This window comes from Tachyglossus aculeatus, chromosome 4 (genome assembly GCF_015852505.1).
Source record: "Tachyglossus aculeatus isolate mTacAcu1 chromosome 4, mTacAcu1.pri, whole genome shotgun sequence".
Classification (NCBI taxonomy): domain Eukaryota; kingdom Metazoa; phylum Chordata; class Mammalia; order Monotremata; family Tachyglossidae; genus Tachyglossus; species Tachyglossus aculeatus.
In genome coordinates this window covers 1574463-1601263 of record NC_052069.1, presented here as the reverse complement: position 1 = coordinate 1601263, position 26801 = coordinate 1574463, and the positions used below count along the sequence as shown (strand labels likewise).

The window sequence follows — 26801 nt, the reverse complement described above, 5'->3', positions numbered from 1 at the left end:
GTCAGCTGTGTGACTTTGGGCAAGTCACTTCACTGGGCCTCAGTTACCTCAGCTGGAAAATGGGAATTAAAACTGTGACCTCCCCCGTGGGACAACCTGATCACCTTGTAACCTCCCCAGCGCTTTGAAGCCAGAGAAGCAGCGTGGCTCAGTGGAAAGAGCCCGGGCCTTGGAGTCAGAGGTCATGGGTTCAAATCCCAGCTCCGCCAATTGTCAGCTGTGTGACTTTGGGCAAATCACTTAATTTCTCTGGGCCTCAGTTACCTCAGCTGGAAAACGGGAATTGAAACTGTGACCTCCCCCGTGGGACAACCTGATCACCTTGTAAACTCCCCAGTGCTTAGAACAGTGCTTTGCACATAGTAAGCGCTTTTAACAAATACCAACATTATTATTATTATTATTACAGTACTTTGCACATAGTAAGTGCTTAACAAACACCATTATTATTATTACAGTGCTTTGCACATAGTAAACGCTTAACAAATACCAACATTATTATTATTACAGTGCTTTGCACATAGTAAGCGCTTAACAAATACCATTATTATTATTACAGTGCTTTGCACATAGTAAGCGCTTAACAAATACCAACATTATTATTACTACAGTGCTTTGCACATAGTAAGCGCTTAACAAATACCATTATTATTATTACAGTGCTTTGCACATAGTAAGTGCTTAACAAATACCAACATTTTTATTATTATTATTACAGTGCTTTGCGCATAGTAAGGGCTTAACAAATACCATTATTATTATTACAGTGCTTTGCACATAGTAAGCGCTTAATACCAACATTATTATTATTATTATTATTACAGTGCTTTGCACATAGTAAGCGCTTAACAAATACCATTATTATTATTACGGTGCTTGGCACATAGTAAGCGCTTAACAAATACCAACATTATTATTATTATTATTAGTGCTTTGCACATAGTAAGCGCTTAACAAATACCATTATTATTATTACAGTGCTTTGCACATAGTAAGCACTTAAATACCATTATTATTATTACAGTGCTTTGCACATAGTAAGCGCTTAACAAATACCATTATTATTATTACAGTGCTTTGCACATAGTAAGCACTTAACAAATACCAACATTATTATTATTATTATTATTACAGTGCTTTGCACATAGTAAGCGCTTAACAAATACCATTATTATTATTACAGTGCTTGGCACATACTAAGCATTTAACAAATACCATTATTATTATTATTATTATTTAAATGGTATTTGTTAAGCGCATACTATGTGCCAGGCACCGATCTAAGCACTTGGGTAGACACAAGCTTATCAGGTTGGAGGACACCGTCCATGTCCGAAATGGGGCTCACAGTCTTCAAATCCCCATTTTCCAGCCGAGGTAACTGAGGCCCCGAGAAGTGAAATGACTTCCCCAAGGCCCTACGGCAGACAAGGGGTGGCGGCTGGGATTAGAACTCAGGTCCTTTTGACTCTCAGGCCTGGGCTCCATCCCCTCGGTCTTGCTGCTTCTCCTAGGGTCTTCCGAAATATAAAATTACGCGTGCTACTTTATTAACTTACCCCTGTAAAGAGAGGCCAAAGCTCAGAACCAATGGAGAAGCAGAAATGCCAATCTAAAGGAAAAAAAAAGGGAGGAAAATTTTCATTCTCTCGGCAAAAAACTGATCGAAAAATGATTTAACCTGCATTAAAATCATCATCATCATCAATCGTATTTATTGAGCGCTTACTATGTGCAGAGCGCTGTACTAAGCGCTTGGGAAGTACAAATTTGGCAACATATAGAGACAGTCCCTACCCAACAGTGGGCTCCCAGTCGAAAAGAATCAATGGCGCTTAATCGAGCACTTACTGTGCGCAGAGCACTGTTCTAAACGATTGGGAGACAACAATATAACAGAGTTGGCGGACACGTTCCCTGCCCACTACGACCTTACAGTCTAGTGGGAGAATCAATCAATCAATCGTATTTATTGAGCGCTTACTATGTGCAGAGCACTGTACTACGCGCTTGGGAAGTACAAATTGGCAACACATAGAGACAGTCCCTACCCAACAGTGGGCTCACAGTCTAAAAGGGGGAGAAGCAGTGTGGCTCAGTGGAAAGAGCCCGGGCTTTGGAGTCCGAGGTCATGGGTTCAAATCCCGGCTCCGCCACCTGTCAGCTGTGTGACCTTGGGCAAGTCACTTCACTTCTCTAGGACTCACTTATCTCATCTGTAAAATAGGGATCATCATCACCATCAATCGTATTTATTGAGCGCTTACTATGTGCAGAGCACTGTACTAAGCGCTTGGGAAGTACAAATTGGCAATATATAGAGACAGTCCCTACCCAACAGTGGGCTCACAGTCTAAAAGGGGGAGACAGAGAACAAAACCAAACATACTAACAAAATAAAATAAATAGAATAGATATGATGAAGGATAGATAGATAGATAGATAGATAGATGAAGAATAGATAGGGATGAAGACTGTGAGCCCCCCGTGGGACAACCTGATCACCTTGTAACTTCCCTAGCACTTAGAACAGTGCCTTGCACATAGTAAGCGCTTAATAAATGCTATTATTATTAGTGGGAGCAAGTTTCTTCCGGAGGAGGAGAAACGGAAAAGGGCCACAGCAGGATTCTTTCCAGGACTCCAACAACACTGAATGCTCAACGGTGATTTTTTTTTTCCCCCCCAAATGGTATTTGTTAAGTGCTTACTATGTTGCCAGGCACTGTACTAAGCGCTAGGGTAGATAATCAATCAATCAATCGTATTTATTGAGCGCTTACTGTGTGCAGAGCACCGTACTAAGCGCTTGGGAAGTCCAAGTTGGCAACATATAGAGACGGTCCCTACCCAACAGTGGGCTCACAGTCTAAAAGGGGGAGACAGAGAACAAAACCAAACATACTAACAAAATAAAATAAATAGAATAGATATGTACAAGTAAAATAAATAAATTTATTTATTCATATATAAATAATTTTTTTTATTTTTATTTATTTATATATACATATACATAGATATATATATATATAAAAGGTAATCAGGTTGTCCCACGTAGGGCTCACAGTGTTTTACAGATCTTTTACAGATGAGGTAACTGAGTAGATACAAGCTAATCAGGCTGGACAGGTCCCACATGGGGCTTCCAGACTTAATCCCCATTTTACAGATGAAGTAACTGAGGTACAGAAAAGTGACTTGCCCAGGGTCACATGGCAGACCAGAGAAGCAGAATGGCTTAGTGGGAAAAGCTCAGGCTTGGGGGTCAGAGGTCGTGGATTCTAATCCTGGCTCCGCCACTTGTCAGCTGTGTGACTTTGGGCAAGTCACTTAACTCCTCTGTGCCTCAGCTACCTCATCTGTAAAATGGGGATGAAGACTGTGAGCGCCCGCCGTGGGCCAGCCTGATCACCTTGTAACCTCCCCAGCCCTTAGAACACTGCTTTGCACATAGTCAGCACTTAAGAAATGCCATTATTGTTATAATTATTATTAAAATGGGGATGAAGACTGTGAGGCCCACGTGGGACAACCTGATAACTCTGTATCTACCCCAGTGCTTGGACCAGTGCTTGACGCATAGTAAGGGCTTAACAAATGCCATTATTATTATTATTATTATATATTATATACATTACAAATGTATATATGTATATATGTTTGTACATATTTATTACTCTATTTATTTATTTTATTTGTACATATCTATTCTATTTATTTTATTTTGTTAGTCTGTTTGGTTTTGTTCTCTGTCTCCCCCTTATAGACTGTGAGCCCACTGTTGGGTAGGGACTCTCTCTATATGTTGCCAATTTGTACTTCCCAAGCGCTTAGTACAGTGCTCTAAGTGCTAAGTACTAAGTGCTCTTAGTACAGTGCTCTGCACATAGTAAGCGCTCAATAAATACGACTGATGATGATGATGATTACAAGTGCAGAGTGCTTAGTACAGTGCTCTGCACACAGTAAGCGCTCAATAAATACGATTGATTGATTATTATTAACAATAATAGGAAGTCACAGAGCCGGGATGAGAAGCCAGGTCCTCCTGATTCCCAGGCTATTTGGCCACACTACTTCTCTCTTCTAACAGTTATAACAGGGCTATTGTTTAAAGTGACAAATGAAGAGCCCATTGGAGGATAAAAAATCCAAAAAGGCCCATCCTAATCAATCAATCGTATTTATTGAGCGCCTACTGTGTGCACAGCACTGTACTAAGCGCTTGGGAAGTACAAGTTGGCAACATCTAGAGACGGTCCCTACCCGACAGTGGGCTCACAGTTTAAAAATCCTAACCAGCCTGTCAGCATAAAAAGACTAAACAAATCTCCTCGTTACAGCCATTTCTCCAGCAAGTTCTTTCTTGGAAGATCTCTGGATAAATCAATCTTATTCAGCGCTTAGAACAGTGCTTCGCACATAGTAAGCGCTTAACAAATGCCATTATTATTATTATTATTATTAATATTATAATATAATTATAATAATAATTATAATAAATAAATATAATATAATATATAATATGATATAATATATATTATATTATATATAATATATATAATATTATTATTATTATTTACTGATCGTTTACTGTGTTTAAGAGCCCTGTACTAAGCAGCCGGGAGAGTATAATACAAAAGAGTTGGCAGACGCGATCTCTGCCCATAATTACGGCCTAGCGAGATTCCCTCTTTGTCCATTCATTCATTCCACGGTATTTATTGAGTGCTTACGGTGTGCGGAGCGCTGTACTAGGTGCTTGGAAAGTACAATTCAGCAATAAAGAGAGACAATCCCCCTGCCCACGACGGGCTCACAGTCTAGAAGGGGGGAGACAGACATCAAAACAAGTACAGTGCCTGGCACATAGTAAATGCTTAACAAATACCACTAAAAAAAAGTCTTGATGGCTTATAATAATAATAATAGCATTTCTTAAGCACTTACTATGTGCAAAGCACTGTTTTAAGCACTGGGGAGATAACAAGGTGATCAGGTTGTCCCACGGGGGGCTCACAGTCTTAATCTCCATTTTTACAGACAAGGGAACTGAGACACAGAGAATCAATCAATCGTATTTATTGAGCGCTTACTATGTGCAGAGCACTGTACTAAGCGCTTGGGAAGTACAAATTGGCAACATATAGAGACAGTCCGTACCCAACAGTGGGCTCACAGTCTAAAAGGAGAGAGAGAAGTGAAGTGTCTTGCCCAAAGTCACACAGCTGACAAGTGGCGGAGCCGGGACTTGAACCCATGACCTCTGACTCCAAAGCCCGGGCTCTTTCCACTGAGCCACACTGCTTCTCTAAACCAGGCTTTATAATAGTAATAATAATAATAATAATAATGATGGCATTTGTTAAGCACTTACTATGTGCAAAGCACTGTTCTAAGCGCTGGGGAGGATACAAGGTGATCAGGTTGTCCCACGTGGGGCTCACAGTCTTAAACCCCATTTTACAGATGAGGGAACTGAGGCCCAGAGAAGTGAAGTGTCTTGCCCAAAGTCACACAGCTGACAAGTGGCGGAGCTGGGACTTGAACCCATGACTTCTGACTCCAAAGCCCGGGCTCTTTCCACTGAGCCATGCCGCTTCTCTAATAATAAATGATAATGGCATTTATTAAGCACTTCTTATGTGCAAAGCACTGTTCCAAGCGCTGGGGAGATTACAAGGTGATCAGGTTGTCCCACAGGGGGCTCACAGTCTTAATCCCCATTTTATAGATGAGGTAACTGAGGCACAGAGAATAATAATAATAATGATGGTATTTGTTAAGCACTTACTATGTGCGAAGCACTGTTCTAAGTGCTGGGGGGATACAAGGTGATCAGGTTGTCCCACGGGGGGCTCACAGTCTTAATCCCCATTTTACAGATGAGGGAACTGAGGCACAGAGAATAACAATAATAATAATGACGGTATTTGTTAAGCGCTTACTATGTGCGAAGCCCTGTTCTAAGTGCTGGGGGGCTACAAGGTGATCAGGTTGTCCCACCTGCAGCTCACAGTCTGAATCCCCATTTTCCAGATGAGGTCACTGAGGCCCAGAGAAGTGAAGCGACTGGCCCAAAGTCACACAGCCGACCAGTGGCGGAGCCGGGATTCGAACCCATGACCTCGGACTCCCAAGCCCGGGCTCTTTCCACTGAGTCACGCTGCTTCTAAGCAGAGAGGACACGAAGAAGTTATGAAATTCATTTTCGGTCGGGACTCTTGTCCTTTCAAGCCAGGTTTCGTCTTCCGTCTCTAACGGCGGAAGTCGGGGTGCGGCGGCCCTGACCTACAAGAAATGCCCCCTGCCACTCCAGCCTTCCCTTGGCTGGGAAAAAATATCTCCCCGTCCACCCCGATATCATCATCATCATCATCATCATCATCATCATCATCATCACCATCATCATCAATCGTATTTATTGAGCGCTTACTGTGTGCAGAGCACTGGACTAAGCGCTTGGGAAGTACAAGCTGGCAACATATAGAGACAGTCCCTACCCAATAGTGGGCTCACAGTCTAAAAGTGAAGTGACTTGCCCAAGGTCACACAGCTGACAAGTGGCAGGGCCAGGATTTGAACCCATGACCTCTGACTCCAAAGCCCGGGCTCTTTTCCACTGAGCCACACTGCTTCTCAACACCACGCTGTTCTGTCGTTGTCTGTCAATCAATCAATCGTATTTATTGAGCGCTTACTGTGTGCAGAGCACTGTACTAAGCGCTTGGGAAGTACAAATTGGCAACATATAGAGACGGTCCCTACCCAACAGTGGGCTCACAGTCTAGAAGGGGGAGACAAAACCAAACATACTAAAAAAATAAAATAAATAGAATAGATATGTACAAGCTAAATAAATAAATATTACATCGCTTCCTCCGCATCCTGGATTTCTGGAGTCCCGTACAGCACCAGATATAGCATCCGGGGTGGCGGGCGGCATCGGAGGTGGAAGGAACCAGCGTGGCTCGGTGGAAATCAATCAATCAATCAATCCTATTTATTGAGCGCTTACTGTGTGCAGAGCACTGGACTAAGCGCTTGGGAAGTACAGGTTGGCAACATATAGAGACAGTCCCTACTCAACAATCAATCGTATTTACTGAGCGCTTGCTGTGTGCAGAGCACTGTACTAAGCGCTTGGGAAGTCCAAGTTGGCAACATATAGAGACAGTCCCTACCCAACAGTGGGATCACAATCTAGAAAGAGCCCGGGCTTTGGAGTCTGAGGTCATGGGTTCAAGTCCCGGCCCTGCCACTTGTCAGCTGTGTGACTTGGGGCAAGTCGCTTCACTTCTCTGGGCCTCAGTTCCCGCATCTGGAAAACGGGGATTAAGGCTGTGAGCCCCACGTGGGACAACCTGATCACCCTGTACCCTCCCCAATGCTTAGAACAGTGATTTGCACACAGTAAGCGCTTAACAAATGCCATCATTATTACTATTACTATTATAAAGCCTGGTTTAGAGAAGCAGCGTGGCTCAGTGGAAAAAACACGGGCTTTGGATTCAGAGGTCATGGGTTCAAATCCCAGCTCTGCCACTAGTCAGCTGTGTGACTTTGGGCAAGACACTTAGCTTCTCTGTGCCTCAGTTCCCTCATCCGGAAAATGGGGATTAAGACTGTGAGCCCCACGTGGGACAACCTGATCACCTTGTATCCTCCCCAGCGCTTGGAACAGTGCTTTGCACATAGTAAGTGCTTCATAAATGCCATTATCATTTATTATTAGAGAAGCAGCGTGGCTCAGTGGAAAGAGCCCGGGCTTTGGAGTCAGAAGTCATGGGTTCAAATCCCGGCTCCGCCACTTGTCAGCTGTGTGACTTTGGGCAAGACACTTAGCTTCTCTGTGCCTCAGTTCCCTCACCCGGAAAATGGGGATTAAGACTGTGAGCCCCACGTGGGACAACCTGATCGCCTTGTATCCTCCCCAGAGCTTGGAACAGTGCTTTGCACATAGTAAGTGCTTCATAAATGCCATTATCATTTATTATTAGAGAAGCAGCGTGGCTCAGTGGAAAGAGCCCGGGCTTTGGAGTCAGAAGTCATGGGTTCAAATCCCAGCTCCGCCACTTGTCAGCTTTGTGACTTTGGGCAGGTCGCTTCACTTCTCTGGGCCTCAGTCCCATCATCTGGAAAATGGGGATTAAGACAGTGAGCCCCCCTGTGGGACAACCTGATCACCTTGTAACCTCCCCAGCGCTTAGAACAGTGCTTTGCACATAGTCAGCGCTTAACAAATGTCATCATCATAAAGGAACCATCTCTCTTTGCGAGAGCTGTTGTGTTCTCAGACGCAGCACCCCAGGCCAAAGCCAGGGAGCTAAATTCAGGTGCCCGTCTCAGTCGACTTTCATTCATTCATTCAATCATATTTATTGAGCGCTTACTGTGTGCAGAGCGCTGTACTAGGCACTTGGGAAGTACAAGTTGGTTCCGAAATGGCGAGTTCACCTTCCGCTGGCCTGAGAGGCCCCTTCCAGTCTCCCCGGTTGGCACGTCGGCAAGGTTGCCCCCCCAGGTCGCCCTTTGGCCGACGTGGCCCCTCCGGTCATCGCCCTCCCATGTTTTTTCTTTAAAGCAGTGGACTCTATTCTGGGAGTTAATTGGAGGGAAGCAAAGCCGTGGTTGCTCTCTGCAGGAATGTAAGGAGAACAAAAAACCCACAGGAACTTGGGTTTCTGCTTAAAACCCTCCTCAGAGGTGCTTTCCTAAAAGAGAGGCTAAAGAAGAAGCATGGGCCTGGTGTTCACTCGATTACTCCACTACTCTATTTATTTATTTTACTTGTACATATCTATTCTATTTATTTTATTTTGTTAATATGTTTGGTTTTGTTGTCTGTCTCCCCCTTCTAGACTGTGAGCCCACTGTTGGGTCGGGACCGTCTCTAAATGTTGACAACTTGGACTTACCAAGCGCTTAGTACAGTGCTCTGCTCACAGTAAGCGCTCAATAAATTGATTCAGAGGACCTGTGTTCTACCCTCCTGTGCTCAGGCCCTACTGAGAGCTCACCTCCTCCAGGAGGCCTTCCCAGACTGAGCCCCCTCCTTCCTCTCCCCCTCGTCCTCCTCTCCATCCCCCCCTTACCTCCTTCCCTTCCCCACAGCACCTGTATATATGCATATATGTATATACATATTTATTACTCTATTTATTTACTTTACTTGTACATATCTATTCTATTTATTTTATTTGGTTAATATGTTTGGTTTGGTTCTCTGGCTCCCCCTTCTAGACTGTGAGCCCACTGTTGGGTCGGGACCGTCTCTAGATGTTGACAACTTGGACTTCCCAAGCGCTTAGTACAGTGCTCTGCTCACAGTAAGCGCTCAATAAATACGATTGACTGATTGATTGATTGATTCAGAGGACCTGTGTTCTACCTTACTGTGTTCAGGCCCTACTGAGAGCTCACCTCCTCCAGGAGGCCTTCCCTGACTGAGCCCCCGCCTTCCTCTCCCCCTCGTCCTCCTCTCCATCCCCCCGTCTTACCTCCTTTTTTTTTAATCAATCATTTTTAATGGCATTTATTAAGCGCTTACTATGTGCAGAGCACTGTTCTAAGCGCTGGGGGGATACAAGGTGATCAGGTTATCCCATATGGGGCTCACAATCTTAATCCCCATTTTACAGTTGAGGTAACTGAGGCTCAGAGAAGTTAAGTGACTTGCCCAAGGTCACACAGCAGACGTGGCTTAAGCGGCATTCGAACCCATGACCTCTGACTCCAAAGCCTGTGCTCTTTCCACTGAGCCACGCTGCTTCCTCCTTCCCTTCCCCACAGCACCTGTATAGATGGATATATGTTTGTACATATTTATTACTCTATTTATTTATTTACTTTACTTGTACATATCTATTCTATTTATTTTATTTTGTTAATATGTTTGGTTTGGTTCTCTGTCTCCCCCTTCTAGACTGTGAGCCCACTGTTGGGTCGGGACCGTCTCTAGATGTTACCAAGTTGGACATCCCAAGCGCTTAGTACAGTGCTCTGCTCACAGTAAGCGCTCAATAAATACGATTGATTGATTGACTGATTCAGAGGAACTGTGTTCTACCCTACCGTGTTCAGGCCCTACTGAGGGCTCACCTCCTCCAGGAGGCCTTCCCAGACTGAGCCCCCTCCTTCCTCTCCCCCTCGTCCACATGCCCAGAGCGTTTCTGGACAAAGACAATCCGGGCAGTGGCGGGAAGTATGGATTGAAGTGGGGAGAGACAGGAGGATGGGAGATCGGAGAGGAGGCTGATGCAGTAGTCCAGACGGAATAGGATGAGAGCTTGAACGAGCAGGGGAGCGGTTGGGATGGAGAGGAAAGGGCGGATCTTGGCAATGTTGCGGAGCTGAGACCGGCAGGTTTTGGTGACGGATCGGGTGTGAGGGGTGAACGAGAGAGCGGAGTCGAGGATGACACCAAGGTTGCGGGCCTGTGAGACGGGAAGGATGGTAGTGCCATCCTTTTAGACTGTGAGCCCGCTGTTGGGTAGGGACTGTCTCTCTATGTTGCCAATTTGTACTTCCCAAGCGCTTAGTACGGTGCTCTGCACATAGTAAGCGCTCAATAAATACGATTGATGATGATAGTGCCGTCAACAGTGATGGGAAAGTCAGGGAGAGGGCAGGGGAGGGGGTTTCTAGTCCTGGCTCTGCCACATGTCTCCTGTGTGACCTTGGGCAAGTCACTTCACTTCTCTGAGCCTCAGTTCCCTCTTCTGTAAAATGAGGAGGAAGACTGGGAGCCCCAGGTGGGACAACCTGATTACTTTGTATCTACTCTAGCGCTTAGAACAGTGCTTGGCACATGCTTAACACCAACATTATTATTATTCTCTGTGCCTCAGTTCCCTCATCTCTAAAATGGGGATTACATATCGTACATATTTACATATTCTATTAATTTTATTTTGTTAATATGTTTTGTTTTGTTGTCTGTCCCCCCCTTCTAGACTGTGAGCCCGCTGTTGGGTAGGGACCGTCTCTAGATGTTGCCAACTTGGGCTTCCCAAGGGCTTAGTCCAGTGCTCTGCACACAGTAAGCGCTCAATAAATACGATTGATGATGATGATGATGACTTCCCAAGCGCTTAGTCCAGTGCTCTGCACACAGTAAGCGCTCAATAAATACGATTGATGATGATGATGATGATGACTTCCCAAGCGCTTAGTCCAGTGCTCTGCACACAGTAAGCACTCAATAAATACGACTGAATGAATGAATGATTAAGACAGTGAGCTCCACATCCAAAAGTGTGTCCAATCCGATTAGCTTTTATCTATCCTAGCAGTCAGGATAATGCTTGACACAGAGTAAGCGCTTAACAAATACCACCATTAGCATTATTATTATTATTATTATCGACTGATAATAAATGATGATGATGACTTCCCAAGCGCTTAGTCCAGTGCTCTGCACACAGTAAGCACTCAATAAATACGACTGAATGAATGAATGATTAAGAGGATGGTCAAAGGCAACCGAACCACGGTTAGGGCCGGCCTCTTCATCTCAGTCATCTATTGACGGGGTCTCTGGTCTCACTGCTTGGATTTGTTGATGTTCCACGGAAAAGGGAAAAGGGGAAAACTGAAACAAGAAAGCATTTCTTTGGAAGACGCTTCTTGGTTGGAAGGAAAAACGGGGAGGGATTGCATCGTCTGAACAAGGGAAGAATGGAGCTTTTCATGGTTTTCCGACACGAAGCCTGCTCTGGTGAGGAATAACTAATGACCCTCCTTTTCTCCCTGTCTGAGAGGGAAAATAATCAGCAGAGCGACTGTTCTCGGAACAGATGGGGTTCCTCACGCTGAAAAATGAATGGGACTAGTTTCTAAATCTTCTTGAGCTCACACGCATCACACTCACACGGTCTCTACGAATGCAATCCAGCTCTTGAAATTGAGGGGGAGAAAAAAAACAACGAACCTCAAATCCTCCTCCTCCTCCTCTCTCCTCCATTTCCCCAGTTTTGGAAGTTGGAGCTGACGCGGAGGGTGCAGAGACTGGTGGGCTCAGAGCCCACTCCTCAGAAACTAAAGATGGCAGGAAGGAGTCCAGCTTAGGGTGGTTGCCCGTCAAGCTACGCATCCAGCAAAAACTCCTCACTCTCAATCAATCAATCAATCGTATTTATTGAGCGCTTACTGTGTGCAGAGCACTGTACTAAGTGCTTGGAAAGTCCAAGTTGGCAACATCCCCTGCTCTCTCCCCCTCCCTCCAGGCTCGCATCTCCTCCTGCCTTCGGGACATCTCCATCTGGATGTCTGCCCGCCACCTAAAGCTCAACATGTGGAAGACTGAACTCCTTGTCTTCCCTCCCAAACCTTGTCCTCTCCCTGATTTTCCCATCTCTGTTGACGGCACTACCATCCTTCCCGTCTAACAAGCCCGCAACCTTGGTGTCATCCTCGACTCCGCTCTCTCGTTCACCCCTCACATCCGATCCGTCACCAAAACCTGCCGGTCTCAGCTCCGCAACATTGCCGAGATCCGCCCTTTCCTCTCCATCCATATCGCTACCCGGCTCATTCAAGCTCTCATCCTATCCCGTCTGGACTACTGCATCAGCCTTTTCTCTGATCTCCCATCCTCGTGTCTCTCTCCATTTCAATCCATACTTCATGCTGCTGCCCGGATTGTCTTTGTCCAGAAACGCTCAGGGCATGGTACTCCCCTCCTCAGAAATCTCCGGCGGCTGCCTGTCAACCTACGAATCAGGCAAAAACTCCTCACCCTGGGCTTCCAGGCTGTCCATCCATCCATCCCCTCACCCCCTCCTCCCTCACCTCCCTTCTGTCCTTCTCCAGCCCAGCCCGCACCCTCCGCTCCTCTGCCGCTAATCTCCTCACCGTTAGGCCTCGTTCTCGCCTGTCGCGCCATCGACCCCCGGCCCACGTCCTCCCCCGGGCCCGGAATGGCCTCCCTCTGCCCATCCGCCAAGCTAGCTCTCTTCCTCCCTTCAAGGCCCTGCTGAGAGCTCACCTCCTCCAGGAGGCCTTCCCAGACTGAGCCCCTTCCTTCCTCTCCCCCTCATCCCCCTCTCCATCCCCCCATCTTACCTCCTTCCCTTCCCCACAGCACCTGTATATATGTATATACGTTTGTACATATTTATTACTCTATTTATTTATTTATTTTACTTGTACATAGCTATTCTATTTATTTTATTTTGTTAGTATGTTTGGTTTTGTTCTCTGTCTCCCCCTTCTAGACTGTGAGCCAACTGTTGGGTAGGGACTGTCTCCATATGTTGCCAATTTGTACTTCCCAAGCGCTTAGTATGGTGGTCTGCACATAGTAAGCGCTCAATAAATACGATTGATGATGATGATGATGATCTAGAGATGGTCCCTACCCAACCGTGGGCTCACAGTCTAGAAGGGGGAGACAGAGAATAAAACCAAACATATTCATTCATTCATTCAATCGCATTTATTGAGCGCTTACTGTGCGCAGAGCACTGTACTAAGCGCTTGGGAAGTACAAGCTGGCAACCGCTGCCCAGGTTTATTTAAAAAACAACAATGGCATTTTGAAAGTGCCGTTTTCGACTGTGAGCCCACTGTTGGGTAGGGACTGTCTCTATATGTTGCCAACTTGGACTCCCAAGCGCTTAGTACAGTGCTCTGCACACAGTAAGCGCTCAATAAATACGATTGATGATGATGATGGAAGTGGGGATTGCGATACGAGGACGGACAGTGAATGCTTTGCTCTTGCTGACACGAGCAGCCCCGGGGAGCCCAACTCCACCGGTGTGGCATACTGAAGGCATGCTGGCTTTAATTGGGGAGGAGAAAATACAGGAACTACACTCACTATATTAACAAAATAAAATAAATAGAATAGATATGTACAAGTATAACAAATAAATGGAGTAATAAATATGTACAAACATATATACATATATACAGGTGCTGTGGGGATGGGGAGGAGGCCTTCCCACACTGAGCCCCCTTTTTCCTCTCTTCCTCCCCTCCCCATCGCCCTCCTCCCTCCTTCTGCCCTCCCCCCTTCCCCTCCCCACAGCACTTGTGTCTATATTTGTCCGTATTTATTACTCTATTTTACTTGCACATATTTACAATTCTATTTTATTAATGATCATCAATCGTATTTATTGAGCGCTTACTGTGTGCAGAGCATAGCACAGATGTGCATATGGCTATAATTCTATTTATTCTGATGGTTTTCTCAACTGTCCACATGTTTTTTTGTCTGTCTCCCCCTTCTAGACTGTGAGCCCGTTGCTGGGTAGGGACCGTCTCTATATGTTGCCACTTGTACTTCTGAAGCGCTTAGTTCAGTGCTCTGCACACAGTAAGCGCTCAATAAATACAACTGAATGAATGAATGAATGCTCGATTTGGCTGCAGTTGATACGCTACACGAATGCAATGAGGAATGCTCCTCATTGAGGAGCAGTGTGGCTCAGTGGAAAGAGCATGGGCTTTGGAGTCTGAGGTCATGGGTTCGAATTCCGACTCCGCCACAATCAATCAATCATATTTATTGAGCGCTTAGTGTGTGCAGAGCACTGTACTAAGCACTTGGGAAGTCCAAGTTGGCAACATATAGAGACGGTCCCTACCCAACAGTGGGCTCACAGTCTAAAAGGGGGAGACAGAGATCAAAACCAAACATACTAACAAAATAAAATAAATAGAATAAATATGTACAAGCAAAATAACTAGAGTAATATGTACAAATCAGAAAGCACTCCATCAAGACCATCATCATTAATTCATTCAATTGTATTTATTGAGCGCCTACCGTGCGCAAAGCACTGGACTAAATCCTCCCTTAAGGATTTTACAGTTTAAAAGAGGAGAAAGCAGGGGGCTTTTCCCCTTTGATTCTGTCCCTGTTGTTGGGTAGGGACCCTCTCTAAATGTGACCCATTTGTACTTAGTTCTCCTCACACGGTAAACAATCAATCGTATTTATTGAGCGCTTACTGTGTGCAGAGCACTGTACTAAGCGCTTGGGAAGTACAAGTTGGCAACATACAGAGACAGTCCCTACCCAACAGTGGGCTCACAGTCTAGAAGGGGGAGACAGAGCATATGTCTGCTGTGTGACCTTGGGCAAGCTACTTAACTTCTCTGAGCCTCAGTTACCTCATCTGTAAAAGGGGGATTAAGACTGTGCGCCCCACATGGGACAACTTGATCACCCGGTAACCTCCCCAGCGCTTAGAACAGTGCTCTGCACGTAGTAAGCGCTTAACAAATGCCATTATTATTATTATTATTATTATTATACAGGAGCGGACGGGAAAAGAGGGCAAATCTCTGTGGAGAGTCTTGTTCTCAGAGGCCACCAATCATCAATCAATCAATCATATTTATTGAGCGCTTACTGTGTGCAGAGCACTGTACTAAGCGCTTGGGAAGTACAAGTTGGCAAAATATAGAGACGGTCCCTACCCAACAGTGGGCTCGGCATCATCCGCAGCTTGGCTCAGTGGAAAGAGCCCGGGCTTTGGAGTCAGAGGTCATGTGTTCAAAACCCGGCTCTGCCAACTGTCAGCTGTGTGTCTTTGGGCAATCACTTCACTTCTCTGGGCCTCAGTTACCTCAACTGCAAAATGGGGGTGAAGACTGTGAGCCCCCCGTGGGACAACCTGATCACCTTGTAACCTCGCCAGCGCTTAGAACAGTGCTTGGCACATAGTAAGCGCTTACCAAAAGCCAGCATTATATATGGCGCCAGTCCCCCTGCCAAGAAGTCCAGAAAAATAGTTTCACCATTCCCCGTCCAGCGGCTGGGCTACGTTTTCAATACCTTCCAGTCACCCATATCACCTTATTTTTATGGTATTTAGATATTTTTATGTGCCAGACATTATGCTCTAAGCCCTAAGGTAATCAGGATGAACCCAGATCCTGTCCCATCTGGGGCTCACAGTCCTAATCCCCATTTTACAGATGAGGGAACTGAGGCCCAGAGAAATTAATTGACTTGACCCAGGTCACGGAGCAGACAAGCGGGAGAACTGGGACTAGAACCCAGGCCCGTGCACTAGAGAAGCGGCGTGGCTCAGTGGAAAGAGCCCGGGCTTTGGAGTCAGAGGTCATGGGTTCGAATCCCGACTCTGCCACCTGTCAGCTGTGTGATCTTGGGCAAGTCACTTCACTTCTCTGGGCCTCAGTTACCTCGTCTGTAAAATGGGGATGAAGACTGTGAGCCCCACGTGGGACAACCTGATCACCCTGCATCCTCCCCAGCGCTTAGAACAGTGCTTTGCAAATAGTAAGCACTTAACAAATGCCAATTATTGTTATTATTATTATTATTATTATTATTATTATTATTAAGGCCTCCAGGAGGCCTTCCCAGACCGAGCCCCTTCCTTCCTCTCCCCCTCGTCCCCCTCTCCATCCCCCCATCTTACCTCCTTCCCTTCCCCACAGCACCTGTATATATGTATATATGGTTGTACATATTTATTACTCTATTCATTTATTTATTTATTTTACTTGTACATTTCTATCCTATTTATTTTATTTTGTTGGTATGTTTGGTTCTGTTCCCTGTCTCCCCCTTTCAGACTGTGAGCCCACTGTTGGGTAGGGACTGTCTCTATGTGTTGCCAATTTGTCCTTCCCAAGCGCTTAGTACAGTGCTCTGCACATAGTAAGCGCTCAATAAATACGATTGATTGATTGATTGATTCACTGTGCCACACTTCTCTGTAATGGCAGTTATTCCCTTTTGTGAGGAACCTCTTTCTCCCTTTTTCCTCTCCTCCTCCCCATCCCCTCCGCCCTCCCTTCTTCCCCTCCCCACAGCACCTGTATATACGTTTGTACAAATTGATTACTCTATTTACTTTACTTGTACATATTTACAATTCTATTTATTTTGTTAATGATGTTCATCTAGCTTTATTTCTATTTATTCTGATGACTTGACACCTGTCCTCATGCTTTGTTTTGTTGTCCGTCTCCCCCTTCTAGCCTGTGAGCCCGCTGTTGGGTAGGGACCGTCTCTCTATGTTGCCAACTTGGACTTCCCAAGCGCTTAGTACAGTGCTCTGCACACGGTAAGCGCTCAATAAATACGATTGATTGATTGATTGAGGCACATTTCTTGAGGGAAGGAACCGTGGCTTTCATTTCTGCTTTACTCTTCTGAGGTCACAGTGATTTGGGAGCTGTGTTCTCCTGTTAATAATAATAATGGCATTTATTAAGCACTTACTATGTGCAAAGCCCTGTTCTAAGCGCTGGGCTGAAGCTACAAGGTGATCAAGTTGTCCCGCGGGGGGGCACACAGTCTTAATCAGCGTGGCTCAGTGGAAAAGAGCCTGGGCTTTGGAGTCAGAGGTCATGGGTTCAAATCCCGGCTCCACCAATTGTCAGCTGGGTGACTTTGGGCAAGTCACTTCACTTCCCTGGGCCTCAGTTCCCTCATCTGTAAAATGGGGAAGTAGACTGCGAGCCCCCCATGGGACAACCTGATCACCTTGTAACCTCCTCAGCGCTTAGAACAGTGCTTTGCACATAGTAAGCGCTTAATAAATGCCATCATTATTATTATTAATCCCCCTTTTACATGGAATGAATGCCATCATTATTATTATTATTAATCCCCCTTTCACATGAATGAATGAACCTGATCACCTTGCATCCCCCTTAGCTCTTAGAACAGTGCTTGGCACATAGCAAGCGCTTAATAAATGCCATCATTATTATTATTATTAATCCCCCTTTTACATGGAATGAATGCCATCATTATTATTATTATTAATCCCCCTTTTACATGAATGAATGAACCTGATCACCTTGCGTCCCCCTTAGCTCTTAGAACCGTGCTTGGCACATAGTAAGCGCTTAACAAATGCCAACATTATTATTATTATTATTATTATTATTATTAATAAAAGCCTTTAAAAAATTCTCCCATCCTCTCAAGCCTTCATCCTCTTCTCCGCCTCCCCCTCACCCAGTGGACACCGTCTCCCAATCTTCCAATTCTTTCCCGTTCCTAGCTTGGGGGAGGCCCCTCCCTGCACCCCATCTTTCCTTTCACTTGCGTCGGATCATTCATCCATTCATTCCATCGTATTTATTGAGCGCTTACTGTGTGCAGAGCACTGTACTAAGCGCTTGGGAAGTCCAAGTTGGCAACGTATAGAGACGGTCCCTACCCAACAGCGGGTTCACAGTCTAGGAGGGGGAGACAGACAACAAAAGAAAACATTAACAAAATAAAATAAATAGAATAAATATGTACAAGTAAAATAAATAAAGGGTAATAAATGTGTACAAACATGTATACAAGTCACTTCACTTCTCTCCCTTACCTTATCCTGCCTTTCCCCCATGAGGGCAGAGACTGTACTTTGGCTACTGGCGTGCCCTGCTATGCACTCAGTACAGCGCTCTGCACTCAAAGCAGCGTGGCTCAGTGGAAAGAGCCCGGGCTTTGGAGTCCGATGTCACGGGTTCGAATCCCGCCTCCGCCACATGTCTGCTGTGTGACCTTGGGCAAGTCACTTCACTTCTCTGGGCCTCAGTTACCTCATCTGCAAAATGGGGATGATGCCTGTGAGACCCACGCGGGATCCCCCCAGCGCTTAGAACAGTGCTTTGCACATAGTAAGCGCTTAACAAATGCCATTATTATTATTAAAGATGCTCAGTACCTGATTAGCTGCTGGATTCTTCCCCCTCAGTGGCTTGGATTTTGATTTTTCGGTCCTCAACCCCGTTCTGTTTCTTTTACCATTTGCCTTCCTTCCTTCCTTCCTTCAATCGTATTTATTGAGCGCTTACTGTGTGCAGAGCACTGTACTAAGCGCTTGGGAAGTCCAAGTTGGCGACGTATAGAGACGGTCCCTACCCGACAGCGGGCTCACAGTCTAGAAGACATTATTAATAATAATCACGATGGCACTTATTAAGCGCTTAATCAATCAATCAATCGTATTTATTGAGTGCTTACTGTGCGCAGAGCACTGTACTAAGCGCTTGGGAAGTACAAGTTGGCAACATATAGAGACGGTCCCTACCCAACAGTGGGCTCACAGTCTAAAAGGGGGAGACAGAGAATAAAACCAAACATACTAACAAAATAAAATAGAATACATATGTCCAAGTAAAATAGAGTAATAAATATGTACAAACTATGCTTACTATATGCGAAGCACCGCTTCGAAGCACCCAGCGCTTAGAGAAGCAGCATGGCTCAGTGGAAAGAGCACGGGCTTTGGAGTCAGAGGTCATAGGTTCAAATCCCGACTCCGCCAATTGTCAGCTGTGTGACTTTGGGCAAGTCACTTAACTTCTCTGGGCCTCAGTTACCTCATCTGTAAAATGGGGATTAAGACTGTGAGCCCCACATGGGACAACCTGATCACCCTGTATCCTCCCCAGCACTTAGAACAGTGCTTTGCACATAGTAAGCGCTTAACAAATGCCAATTATTATTATTATTATTATTATAGTAAGCGCTTAATAAATCCCAACATCATCATCATCACCGTTCTAAGCACTGGGGCGGATACAGGGCAATCAGGTTGTCCCACGAGGGCCTCAAAGTCTTAATCCCCATTTTACAGTGCTTAGAACAGTGCTTTGCACATAGGAAGCGCTTAATACCAACATTATTATTATTATTATTATTATTACAGATGGGGGCACTGCCTCTACTTTTTCCTCTTCTTTCCCCCTTTTCAACCCATTCTTTGTCTTTTTCTCCTTCCCGGTTTCCTTTTTCCTCTTCCCTCTCTCTCTCGAGGGCCTTCCCACACCTTCCCGCCTAAAGCCAGGCAGGCTGGATCAAGCTGGGGCAGGAACAGCTCCAGACTGGAAGCTCCCTATGGGCAGGGATCCGCTCAAGAAGCCGCGTGGCTTCATGGAAAGAGCACGGGCTTGGGAGTGAGAGGATGTGGGTTCGTTCATTCTCAGTCTCATTCATTCATTCATTCATTCAATCGTATTTATTGAGCACTTACTGTGTGCGGAGCACTGTACTAAGCGCTTGGGAAGTACAAGTTGGCAACATCTAGAAACGGTCCCTACCCAACAACGGGCTCACGGTCTAGAGGGGGAGACAGACATTAATACAAATAGATAAAACAATCAATTACAGATATATACAGATAGATACATACGTACTGTGGGGAGTCATTCAGTCGGATTTATTGAGCGCTTACTGTGTGCGGAGCACCGTACTAAGCGCTTGGGAAGTACAAGTTGGCAACATAGAGAGATGGTCCCTACCCAACAATGAGCTCACAGTCTAGAAGGGGAGACAGACATTAATACAAATAGATAAAACAATCAATTACAGATATATACAGATAGATACATATGTGCTGTAGGGAGTCATTCAGTCGGATTTATTGAGCGCTTACTGTGTGCGGAGCACTGTACTAAGCGCTTGGGAAGTACAAGTTGGCAACATCTAGAGACAGTCCCTACCCAACAACGAGCTCACGGTCTAGAGGGGGAGACAGACATTAATACAAATAGATAAAACAATCAATTACAGAAATATACAGATAGATGCATACGTGCTGTGGGGAGTCATTCAGTCGGATTTATTGAGCGCTTCCTGTGTGCGGAGCACTGTACGAAGTGCTTGGGAAGTACAAGTTGGCAACATAGAGAGATGGTCCCTACACAACAAAGAGATCGCGGGCTAGAGGGGGAGACAGACATTGATACAAATAGATAAGGTCTACACTGTGAGCCCACCTGGATCATGGCCTGGATCATTTTCCTACAGAGGGTTCCTCCTCTGCCCTCCCACCCCCTCGCTGCGGAGGTCTCACAAGGATTCCCTTCGGGATCCCCTTCTCTTCTTCATCTCCCCCCACTCCCTCGGAGAACTCATTTGCGCCCGCGGCTTCGACCACCATCTCTACGCGGACGATTCCCAAATCTCCATCTCCAGCCCTGATCTCGCTCCCTCTCTGAAGTCTCACATCTCTTCCTGCCTTCAAGACATCTCTACTTTTTTATTTTACATCTCTGTTTATTTTACTGGTACATATCTATTCTATTTATTTTATTTTGTTAGTATGTTTGGTTTTGTTCTCTGTCTCCCCCTTTTAGACTGTGAGCCCACTGTTGGGTAGGGACTGTCTCTATTTGTTGCCAACTTGGACTTCCCAAACGCTTAGTACAGTGCTCTGCACACAGTAAGCGCTCAATAAATATGATTGACTGATTGATTGATTGATACTCGGACGTCCTCCCATTACTCAAGCTTAACATTCATTCATTCAATCGTATTTATTGAGCACTTACTGTGTGCAGAGCACTGTACTAAGCGCTTGGGAAGTACAAGTTGGCAACATATAGAGACGGTCCCTACTCAACAGTGGGCTCACATGTCCAAAACACAACTCCTTAGGTTCCCAACTTGCCAACTTGTACTTCCTAAGCGCTTAGTACAGTACTCTGCACACAGTAAGCGCTGAATAAATACGATTGATTCCCACACAAACCCTGTCTTCCCCTTGACTTTCCCATCACCGTAGATCATACCAATAGCCTTTCTGTCTCAAAGCACCTGTATATATGTATAATAATAATAATAATAATGATGGCATTTATTAAGTGCTTACTATGTGCAAAGCACTGTTTTAAGTGCTGGGTGGGATACAAGGTGATCAAGTTGTTCCACGTGGGGCTCACAAAAATGGAGAGTCAATATATATTTTATTACTCCATTTTACTTGTATATACTTATTCTATTTACTTTATTTTGTTAATATGTTTGGTTTTGTTCTCTGTCTCCCCCTTCTATTCTGTGAACCCACTGTTGGGTAGGGACTGTCCCTATACGTTGCCAACTTGTACTTCCCAAGCGCTTAGTACAGTGCTCTGCACACAGTAAGCGCTCAATAAATACGATTGATTGATTGATTGATTGACTGTCTCCCCCTTCTAGACTGTGAGCCCACTGTTGGGTAGGGACTGTCTCTATATGTTGCCAACTTGTACTTCCCAAGCGCTTAGTACAGTGCTCTGCACACAGTAAGCGCTCAATACGATTGATGATGATGATGATGATAGGGACCATCTCTATATGTTGCCAACTTGTACTTCCCAAGCGCTTAGTCCAGTGCTCTGCACACAGTAAGTGCTCAATAAATACGATTGATTGATTGATTGATTGTCTCCCCCTTCTAGACTGTGAGCCCACTGTTGGGTAGGGACTGTCTCTACATGTTGCCAACTTGTACTTCCCAAGCGCTTAGTCCAGTGCTCTGCACACAGTAAGTGCTCAATAAATATGATTGATTGATTGATTGTTTCCCCCTTCTAGACTGTGAGCCCACTGTTGGGTAGGGACTGTCTCTACATGTTGCCAACTTGTACTTCCCAAGCACTTAGTCCAGTGCTCTGCACACAGTAAGAGCTCAATAAATACGATTGATTGATTGATAGATTAAGTCCGTAACCTTGGCGTTACCCTTGACAACTCCCTGACCCTCTCTAAGTCCCGTCGGTTCCACCTTCACAGCATTGCTACACTTCGCCCTTTCCTCTCCATCCAAACTGCTACCCCAGAAATACAATCATTCGTCCTGTCCTGCTGGGATTATTTCATCATTGCCAAGATCCGCCCTTTCCTCTCCATCCCAACCGCTACCCTGCTCATTCAAGCTCTCATCCTATCCCGTCTGGACTACTACATCAGCCTTCTCTCTGATCTCCCATCCTCGTGTCTCTCCCCACTTCAAGCCATACTTCATGCTGCTGCCCGGATTATCTTTGTCCAGAAACGCTCAGGGCATGGTACTCCCCTCCTCAGAAATCTCCAGCGGCTGCCTGTTAACCTATGAATCAGGCAAAAACTCCTCACTCTCGGGCTTCAAGGCTGTCCATCCCCTGGCCCCCTCCTACCTCCCCTCCCTTCTGTCCTTCTCCAGCCCAGCCCGCACCCTCCGCTCCTCCACCACTAATCTCCTCACTGTACCTCGCTCTCGCCTGTCCCGCCATCGACCCCCGGCCCACGTCCTCCCCCGGGCCCGGAATGCCCCCAATCCCTCTGCCCATCGGCCAAGCTCGCTCTCTTCCTCCCTTCAAGGCCCTACTGAGCGCTCACCTCCTCCAGGAGGCCTTCCCAGACTGAGCCCCTTCCTTCCTCTCCCCCTCGTCCCCCTCTCCATCCCCCCATCTTACCTCCTTCCCTTCCCCACAGCACCTGTATATATGTATATATGTTCGTACATAATTATTACTCTATTTATTTATTTATTTTACTTGTACATATCTATTCTATTTATTTTATTTTGTTAGTATGTTTGGTTTTGTTCTCTGTTTCCCCCTTTTAGACTGTGAGCCCACTGCTAGGTAGGGACTGTCTATGTTACCAACTTGTACTTCCCAAGCGCTTAGTACAGTGCTCTGCACACAGTAAGCGCTCAATAAATACGATTGATGATGATGATGATCAGCTGAGCTGGCTGAGCTCCCAGATGCCTCCTTCTCCCAATTCTCTCCGCTGCCCAGATAGTTTTTCTGCAAAAACATTCAGGACATGTCGCCCCACTCCTCAAAAATCGCCAGTGGTTACCCATCCACCTCTGACATCAAACAAAAATTCCTCCCCACTGGCTTGAAAGCAAATCAATCAATCAATCGTATTTATTGAGCGCTTACTATGTGCAGAGCACTGTACTAAGCGCTTGGGAAGTACAAATTGGCAACACATAGAGACAGTCCCTACCCAACAGTGGGCTCACAGTCTAAAAGCCTCTTACCTCCCATCACTTCTCTTCTACTATAACCCACAATTTCGCTTCTCTAATCCTTCTTCCACCTCCCAAACACCCCGAAGCCCTACCTCCTTCCCCTCCCCACAGCCCCTGTATATACGTTTGTACAGATTTATTACTCTATTTTACTTGTACATATTTACTATTCTATTTATTTTATTTTGTCAATATGTCTTGTTTTGTTGTCTGTCTCCCCCTTCTAGACTGTGAGCCCGCTGTTGGGTAGGGACCGTCTCTCTATGTTGCCAACTTGGACTTCCCAAGCGCTTAGTCTAGTGCTCTGCACACCGTAAGCGCTCAATACGTCCGACTGAATGAAATGCTGTGCGACCTTGGGCAAGTCACTTAACTTCTCTGAGCCTCAGTTCCCTCATCTGTAAAATGGAGATTAAGACTGTGAGCCCCACATGGGACAGCTTGATCACCTTGTATCCCCCCCAGCGCTTAGAACAGTGTTCTGCACATAGTAAGCGCTTAATAAATGCCATTAAAAAAAATTAAAAAAGATGAATGAATGAATAATGCCAACCTTCTCACTGGGCCTCCATCTCGCCCATCTGGCCATCAACCTCTGGCCCACACCCTGCCTCTGGCCTGGCACACCCTCCCTCCTCAAATCCAACAATCAATCAATCAATCATATTTATTGAGCGCTTACTGTGTGCAGAGCACTGTACTAAGCGCTTGGGAAGGACAAGTTGGCAACGTATAGAGACAGTCCCTTCCCAACAGTGGGCTCACAGTCTAAAAGGGGCTCACAGACAATGCCTCTCTCCCACTTCAAAGCCTTACTGAAGCCTTACCTCCTTCCCTTCCCCACAGCACCTGTATATATGTTTGTACATATTTACTACTCTATTTATTTATTTTTCTTGTACATATCTATTCTGTTTATTTTATTTTGTTAACATGTTTGGTTTTGTTCTCTATCTCCCCCTTCTAGACTGTGAGCCCACTGTTGGGCAGGGACCATCTCTATATGTTGCCAACTTGGACTTCCCAAGCGCTTAGTACAGTGCTCTGCACACAGTGAGCGCTCAATAAGCAGCGTGGCTCAGTGGAAAGAGCCCGGGCTTTGGAGTCAGAGGTCATGGGTTCAAATCCCGGCTCCACCAATTGTCAGCTGTGTGACTTTGGGCGAGTCGCTTCACTTCTCTGGGCCTCAGTTCCCTCATCTGTAAAATGGGGATTAAGACTGTGAGCCCCCCGTGGGACAACCTGATCACTTTGTAACCTCCCCAGCGCTTAGAACAGTGCTTTGCACATAGTAAGCACTTAATAAATGCCATTATTATCATTAATAAATACGATTGAATGAATGAATAAATACGATTGAATGAATGAATAAATACGATTGAATGAATGGATACGATTGAATGACTGAATGAATGAATGAAAGGGGGAGACGGACAACAAAATAAAGCATGTGGTCAGGTGTCAAGTCATCAGAATAAACAGAAGTAAAGTTAGATGCACATCATTGACAAAATAAATAGAATAGTAAATATGTACAAGTAAAATAAATAGAGTAATAAATCTGTCCAAACATATATACAGGGGCTGTGGGGAGGGGAAGGAGGAAGGGCGGGGGGAATGGGGAGAGGAAAAAGGTATAGATATAAGTTAGTCAAGTTGGATAGAGTCCCTGTCCCACAGAGGGCTCACATTCTTAAACCCCATTTTCCAGATGAGTTAACTGAGGCCCAGAGAGTGAAGCGATTTGCAGACAAATGGCAGAGCCATGATTTGAACGCATGGCCTTCTGACTCCCGGGCCTGTGGTCTATCCACTAAGCCAAGTTGCTTCTCCAAAGAATGTGAGCCTGGGAGTGAGAGGACCTGGGATCGAATCACAGCTCCGCCACTTGTCTGCAAGTCACTTCACTTCTCCAGGCCTCAGTTTCCTCATCTGTAAAATGGGGATTAAGACTGCGAGCCCCCCGTGGTACAGGGACCTGATTCGCCTGTATAGTCCCCAAAGGTTAGTACAGCGCTGTACTCAGGCCTGGGGTCAATCCAAAGCCATCGGGTCCCACCTGAGACTCACAGTCTTTCATTCATTCGTATTTATTGAGCGCTCACTGTGTGCAGAGCACTGTACTAAGCGCTTGGGAAGTCCAAGTCGGCAACATATAGAGACGGTCCCTCCCCAACAACGGGCTCACAGTCTAGAAGGGGGAGACGGATGACAAAACAAAACATGTAGACGGATGTCAAAATCGTCAGAACAAATAGAATTAGAGTGATATGCACAGTCCAAATAGGAGGGAGAACAGGGATTCCTTCATTCATTCAATCAATCGTATTTATTGAGCGCTTACTCTGTGCAGAGCACTGTTCTATGCACTTGGAAAGTACAATACAGAAATACAATACTTCCCCACTGAAGCCTTTCACCAATTCATTCAATCGTATTTATTGAGCGCTCACTGTGTGCAGAGCACTGTACTAAGCGCTTGGGAAGTCCAAGTTGGCAACATCTAGAGACGGTCCCTACCCAACAGCGGGCTCACAGGCTAGAAGGGGGACACGGAGAACAAAACACAACATATTAACAAAATAAAATGAATAGAATAAATATGCACAAATAAAATAAATAGAGTAATAAATTTGTACAAACATATATACATATATACAGGTGCTGTGGGGAGAGGAAGGAAGGGGCTCAGACTGGGAAGCCTTAGTTTGCTGATGAGGGAACTGAGGCACCAAGAAGTAAAGTGGCTTGCCCAGGGTCACATAGCAGATGTGTGACAGACCGGGAATTAGAACCCAGGTCCTTCTGACTCCCTGTGTGACCCTGGGCAAGCCACTTAACTTCTCTGTGCCTCAGTTCCCTCATCTGTAAAAATGGGGATTTAAGACTGTGAGCACCCCGTGGGACAACCCGATTACCTCGTATCTACCCCAGTGCTTAGAACGGTGCTGGGCACATAGTAAGCGCCTAACAAATAGCATCATTATTATTATTATTGATCAATCAATCATATTTGTTGAGCACTTACTGTGTGCAGAGCACTGTGCTAAGCGCTTGGGAAGTACAAGCTGGCAA

General features: G+C 45.6%; 1 protein-coding gene across 3 annotated transcripts in view; it reads right to left on the bottom strand.

The window, feature by feature from the left end:
* Positions 1-26801, bottom strand: part of SH3BP2 (SH3 domain binding protein 2) — a 159367-nt gene that overhangs the window by 99368 nt on the left and 33198 nt on the right. Inside the window, exons 1-2 of one of the 3 annotated variants that reach the window (XM_038745232.1) lie at positions 8394-8411; positions 1560-1612 (exon numbers count right to left, since the gene is read on the bottom strand). The exons of 1 other annotated variant lie outside the window; for it this stretch is intronic. The gene's annotated coding sequence lies outside the window, so the exon portion shown is untranslated. Of the gene's footprint in view, positions 1-1559; positions 1613-8393; positions 8412-26801 lie in introns of those variants that run through there. One more of the 3 variants, XM_038745233.1, reaches the window with a different exon arrangement.